Source organism: Sus scrofa, chromosome 4 (genome assembly GCF_000003025.6).
Source record: "Sus scrofa isolate TJ Tabasco breed Duroc chromosome 4, Sscrofa11.1, whole genome shotgun sequence".
In the NCBI taxonomy this organism is placed as follows: domain Eukaryota; kingdom Metazoa; phylum Chordata; class Mammalia; order Artiodactyla; family Suidae; genus Sus; species Sus scrofa.
The window spans coordinates 68,635,320-68,641,442 of NC_010446.5; the positions used below are offsets into that span (position 1 = coordinate 68,635,320).

Below are 6,123 nucleotides of genomic sequence, written 5' to 3' on the forward strand. Positions count from 1 at the left end.
GGATCTAGTCCTAATTTTTTAAATAATTTTAAACTGGCAAGGCACAATTTCTAGTGTTTCTTTTAGAAAGATATGACCAATAGAGTGGAGAGAAGAGACGCTGGAGATGAGTGATCTTAGGGAAACCTAAGCCTGGCCCAGGGCTAGCAGCAGGCAGAACTGGCAGGAAGCAATGGATTTGAAAGAGATCTGGGGATAAAACCTCCTGGCCTAATGACCAAATGCTGGGGAGGAGAGACCTTGGAATCAGAGCAGACTGTAGATTCTATGGCCACAATAGCTAGGAATGTGGTGAGGTCATTGGCTGAGATGGGAGTCACAAAAGGAGATCAGGAGTTCCTGTCGTGACTCAGTGGTTAACAAATCTGACTAGGAACCATGAGGTTGAGGGTTCTATCCCTGGCCTCAGTTAAGGATCTGGCATTGCCATAAGCTGTGGTGTAGGTCGAAGATGTGGCTTAGATCTGGCATTGCTGTGGCTGTGGTGTAGGCTGGCTGCTACAGCTCCAATTAGACCCCTAGCCTGGGAACTTCCATATGCTGCAGGTGCAGCCCTAGAAAAGACAAAAAAAAAAAAAAAAAAAAAAAAAAAAAAAAAAAGATCAGGTTTGGAGGAAGATGATAAATTAGATTTAGAACATGTCGACTTGGGGTGTAAGGTCAGGAAGCCCATGTCCATAATTAAAGTCAGACACAACCCTGCTTGCAGCATGAAGGACCTTTCTCGGAAACCCCATTACAGTGGGTCTCATCCTTCATGGCATGTTCCCATGACTCCTGTTTTCCCTTATCCATAAGTTGCCATGTGAACTGTTTGCCTTGCATGCAAAGGGAGTTGTCAGAGCACAGAAAGACGGAGATAGAGTCTGTGAGTGGGAGAAGACCCATCGTATGGGAACCAGGTTTGGACTAGAAAAATGTTTTCCTCCCTAAGTTTGTGTCAGTGACTGTTCTGTTTCTCTTCCTTCAAAATTCTTCTCAAGTCCCAGTTCTGCTGTGCTGAGCAACCTAAACACTGGAGACAACGTGGCCTCTGCCCTGCACTGAGCCCCTGGGACACTTCAGAGTCCATAGGAACGTTTTTCATGTAGTTACTCAGTTCCTTCTCTGCTTTCAAACTCTTCACAGGTGTGTGATTCTTGTCTCCTCACCTTACTTCTTAATTCTTAAAGAGCTCAATTTATGCCAGACAGTTCACTTTGTTATTGCCACAGGGCGTGGTATGTCTTAAGGTTTCAGGAACTACAAATTGGATTGATGCTGACACTGAATGCATTTAGGATAAGAAGGAGAAAGTGTCAAAACCACCTTGAAAGACAGAGTGCAGAGGTGATATGTTGACTCCAAGAGTGGGATGGTGTTAATCCCTAACATACATAGTTGCTAACATAAAAGGATGCTTTCCTCTCTACTAATAAGAAGCCTGTTTTTCTGGGACTTCCTTTTGTTTAAGCAGTATTGGTAAAATAAAATATAGAACGTCATTTACAGCAAATTACACGAATTTACAAATTTACTAGACAGTGCTCAAATGACACTTCCTTTTAGTCTTTCCTTCGGTTGGATGTCCACTTGTGTGCGTCATGTTTTTTGGGCAAATTAAGAGTACCCATGACATAACTCCCTGGGCAGGTATTGCCAGTGGCCAGACTGTGCGCTTGTCATGTTGGAGGATAATGTGTCTCAAGGAGAAGAGATAGGAAGCTGGTTTTGTGTCATTGTTTAACAAGTACCTGTAGGCCCCTGATCACAACGACCTCCCTAGTGGTCCTGCCATCAGCGCTTGGCACAATACCATCAACACTGCTATTTAATGGAGCCTCCCACAGCATATGGAGGTTCCCAGGCTAGGGGTCCAGTCAGAGCTACAGCTGCCGGCCTACACCACACCACAGCAACGCGGGATCCGAGCCACATCTTCAACTTATACCACAACACCACAGCTCATCCCAATGCCAGATCCTTAACACACTGAGCGAGGCCAGGGATTGAACCTGCAATCTCATGGTTCCTAGTCTGATTCGTTTCCGCTGCACCACGATGGGAACTCCAACTCCTAAGCTTTCAAAAGAGGAGGTCCCGTCATGGCTTAGCAGTAATGAACCCAACTAGTAACCATGAGGATCATGGGGATGTGGATTCAGTCCCTGGCCTCGATCAGTGGGTTAAAGATCCGGCGTTGCCGTGAGCTGTGGTATAGGTCACATATGCAGCTTGGATCCTGAGTTGCTGTGGCTGTGGCATAGGCCTGCAGCTGCAACTCCGATTCAACCCCTAGCCTGGAAAGTTCCATATGGCATGGGTGCGGCCCTAAAAGAAAAAAAAGGAAAAAAAAAGAGGGGGCAACTGTGAGTGGGAAAAGAAGTGGCTCAAAAGTGGATCTGAGTCTTCTCTTGGGAGTGGCACTAAGCATGCCTTTAGAAGTTGGCAAAGACGAGGGGGAAACGCACTGGAGTGCTTGCTTCACACCCGTCAGGGGCTCCATTCCTGCTCCTTCTGGCACATACCTTCCCCTTCTGAGGTTTCCCCAAGTTTGAAGTAAACAGCAGGAGAGCACCTTCTTGGCCCCTGTGGCAGCAACGCCTGTTGGCTCTGGGTCACATTCCTTTCCAGACTTCACAGGCCTCGGGTTACAAAGGCTTCATTGCGCAATTCTTAGGAGAGTGGGCTGAGAAGGGGAGTGTCCAGCATGTGTCAGAGATCCAGGTGTGGCTGTCTGCCAAGGCACCCCAGGTGGTGGCAGCAAGAGAGAGGAGCAAATGTCTCAGGATCTCTGGCGCGGTAGCTTTTACTTTTTTTTCTCCCCCAGCTCTTAATAGGGCTTGTGAGGTTGCATCTGCTCAGGTGCAGAACATTTCAAAAGTACACTTGGCATCCCTGTGTTTCAGCTCGCTGGGGAGATTTGAGAATTCAAAACCCACAATGGAGAATCTGAACCTAAAGCTCTTTTTATCCCTCTACTTCTCATAGTCAGCTTTCTCCTGCAGTTTTATGCGGTAATATGTGCAAAATTACTCAATATATTACCCAACTTTTGAAATTAATATGGAAGCCGAAAGATATTACCACAGCCTTGTTTTAAAGCCTATGCCATGATGGAATGTTCTTTGCTGTGGGTAATCATTTCATAAGTCTTTTTTATTAAAAGACAATCTGTTTGAAAAACCAGAAACATATGGACCATCCTGGGTTAAAAAACAGTCTTGTGGCCTAGAAAATATTAATCAGACCTTTGGAGCTGATAACTATGCAAATGAGGTCTATGCTTATATTCAACAATTCTTCGTTTCATTTTCTTTCAGATTTGGGACTTTGGGCTGATATTAATACATTTACAGTGAATTCAGTTGGAAAAAGCTCAGAAGATCTATATCTAGGGAGTGTCTGGACTCAAACTTACAGAGTAGTTGGAGATATAAGACATATACAGCTTTTTTTTACATAAAACAAACCCTGGACAAACTTAAGACTACTCCTAAATATTGTGATAACTCAAATGAAATGTTAATTCATGATTTAAGTCAGAAAAGGCTCTATAGGAGACATACTAGATAATAAGGATAGGTCAGTTACTGCAGGTGGCATCAAGCCACACAGCTGCCGGATGAAGGGTTTACTCACATGTGCATTTACAGAGGGCTTATGTACATATCACAGAGTATACATACGTGTGCACGTAAACAAAGTGATCACCTAAACTAGGAAGGGCCACAGGAAGTCTGCATATTTAGTAAGAATCTCATTAATTGTATAAATGCCTTGAAAAAACGGATTACTTCTAATTAGGTCTCAAGGCAGAATAGCCTGTCAGTTTTCCTGGACTTACTTTCACTGTAGTCTCAGACTATTGGATGAGGTCTTGGGTTTCTTGACCTTGACTGCAGCTTGTTTTGTTTGGAGCTATGAAGGCTGGGAGAGCTTTGCTGACTACCTACCTAGATGATCTGAATCTACCAATAAGATTTCTTCACCTTAGAATATTCTGACTTGGAAATTAAAATAGTTCAAATATGAACCAATACATTCCTTTGGGATGAATTTGGGCCAGGAGGACCAAGGTGGTCGCCAGCCTGAGAGTGAGGGACCCTACGCTTTGACACCCAGCCCAGCACGAAGAGGCTCAGTGGCCAGGTCAAGACACTTGTGCCTGTCTGTGATGGTTTCCTCCTCTGGAAGTGAGCATGCTGGATGGGTGATCTCTTAGTTCTCCTCCAACTCCAGAATTCTGGGGTGTGTGACTAACAGAATGGTCAGAGAACATTAGAGTCAATAAATACAGGGTAGACAAGTTAGGACATTGTGTGTTTTGTGGATATTATTTGAGGCTAAACCTAAACTTAGTTTTCAATGACTATAAAATGAATAAAATCCAAAAACAGGACCATTGAGCTTTTAATTTTCAAAGACTTCAGAGGCTGGATCATAATCTAACTGTGAAGATCAGGGGAGCTTCTCTAGCTGGAAGTTGAATGTGTGCAAGTACATTTTGTCTTATCTGAACCCCTGAATTGATTGACATGCTCTGGATTATTAGTACTTTTACAGCGTATTGGCCTTGCAGCTGAGATATCTGTATTCCTGATGTGCTGGAGGCCAAAGAATGTTAAATTTATGTCCTAGGGATAGAGATTGGGGCTCCCCTTGTCTGTTGCTATTGGGGTCTCCTGTGGGCAACTGATCTACCTTTTAGAACATGGGACTCCTGCTTCCACTGGGGGGGGAAACATGGCAGTGAACTTGGATCTTGGGGTGAATCTCAGTGTGCCTGCCTGAGCAGTCCTGTACTCCTCTCTGGGGTCGCAGTGTGCTCAGATGAGTCAGGGCCTGGCACCCACCCCACACTCCGCCCTACTGGTAAACAGAACAGCTATTTGCCGTCATTCAGAGCCTCTCAGGGCCCTGAGACTCCAGGAAGAAACAAATACTTTAGAAGCCAAAACCCTAAGGCAAGGTAAAGAAAACAGAACTGTCCACATCTCTAGCAATGATTTCACTGCTGTGAGCTCCTGAGAGGGGTGGAGCTGTAGATGGTTTCAGCTGGACTGTTTAACTTACTTCTCAACCAGAAGGCCCTTCTTTTTCTTTCTTTATGGGGGGGTGCCTTTTGCCTTTTAAGCCTTGAAATTTCAAAACCAGACTTTAGAATCAATATCAGTTGCTAATACATAATGATTTTTTCTCTTCCTTCTATTACTTTCACTTGCATTTTTATACTATCTTCTCTTAAAATAGTTCTTTCTGTTAATTTATTTTTGTTTAGTTTTTTCTTCCGTATCGTTCTGGGGGAGAAGCTATTAAAAGAAAAGCACCCAGATAAAAGAATAAACATCACCAGGCAACACATGTAAACTATTTTAAAGAGTAATTTTACACTGACCTCTTGAGGTACCTGTGCCTCTTTTGCATTTCCCCAGTGGTTGTGGAGAGGACAAGAGGGGCTAAGAGTCTTGGAAATGTCCTTGTAGCCTGGCTGCATGGTAGTAAGTCTGGCTGTCGAGGGATGCACCTCAGCTTTGTTTCTGGTGGGACCATCTGTGGTCTTTGGTCTGCTCATTTGGATCCTTTACTTTACCCTAAGTATCTGGTGCTAGTCTGTGCTTATACTGTTATACCTAAGCCTAGAGACATGCCCATTTTGTGGTCCTTTCCTCCTGTTTCGTTAGACACAGTCCTTTCTGTTCTGAGCTTAGCAAATGCCACATACCTGACCCGGAGTCATGGCTGGCTGATTCCTTCTAGCTCCATCGGGTAGTGTCCCACCTCTCATATATCAGTAGCTGAACCTCCTGTTACCATCTCCGTCTCAGTAGCCAAGGTTGAGCTGGGCTGGATATTGTGATGTCACAGAGTAGAACCTTTGCTCCTCCCCTAAGCCCAGCTGAGACCCCCACCCCCACCCCCAGCTGCAAGCACTTCCTCTCTGGCCCAAGGCAGGAGGTTGGGAATGCCAGGACCCTAATTTCTAAACTGACCAGACAATAATAGACTCTTACTGTGGGCAGAGACACTGGAGACCTAGTGATGAAACCCTGGTCTAACTCCTTTATTTTACAGATGGGAAATTGAGGCCCTGGGTGGTTAAGTGGCAGCTAAATCTCAAATGCAGGTGCTTTCCGTGTTGTC

The 6,123-nt window shown here is 44.7% G+C and overlaps 1 protein-coding gene across 1 annotated transcript in view; it reads right to left on the reverse strand.

Annotated features, from left to right (window-relative positions):
- The window catches only part of DNAJC5B (DnaJ heat shock protein family (Hsp40) member C5 beta), an 83,465-nt gene extending 77,650 nt beyond the window's left edge, over positions 1-5,815 (reverse strand). The window contains exon 1 of the mRNA NM_001206401.1: positions 5,705-5,815. The gene's annotated coding sequence lies outside the window, so the exon portion shown is untranslated. The remainder of the gene's footprint in view (positions 1-5,704) is intronic.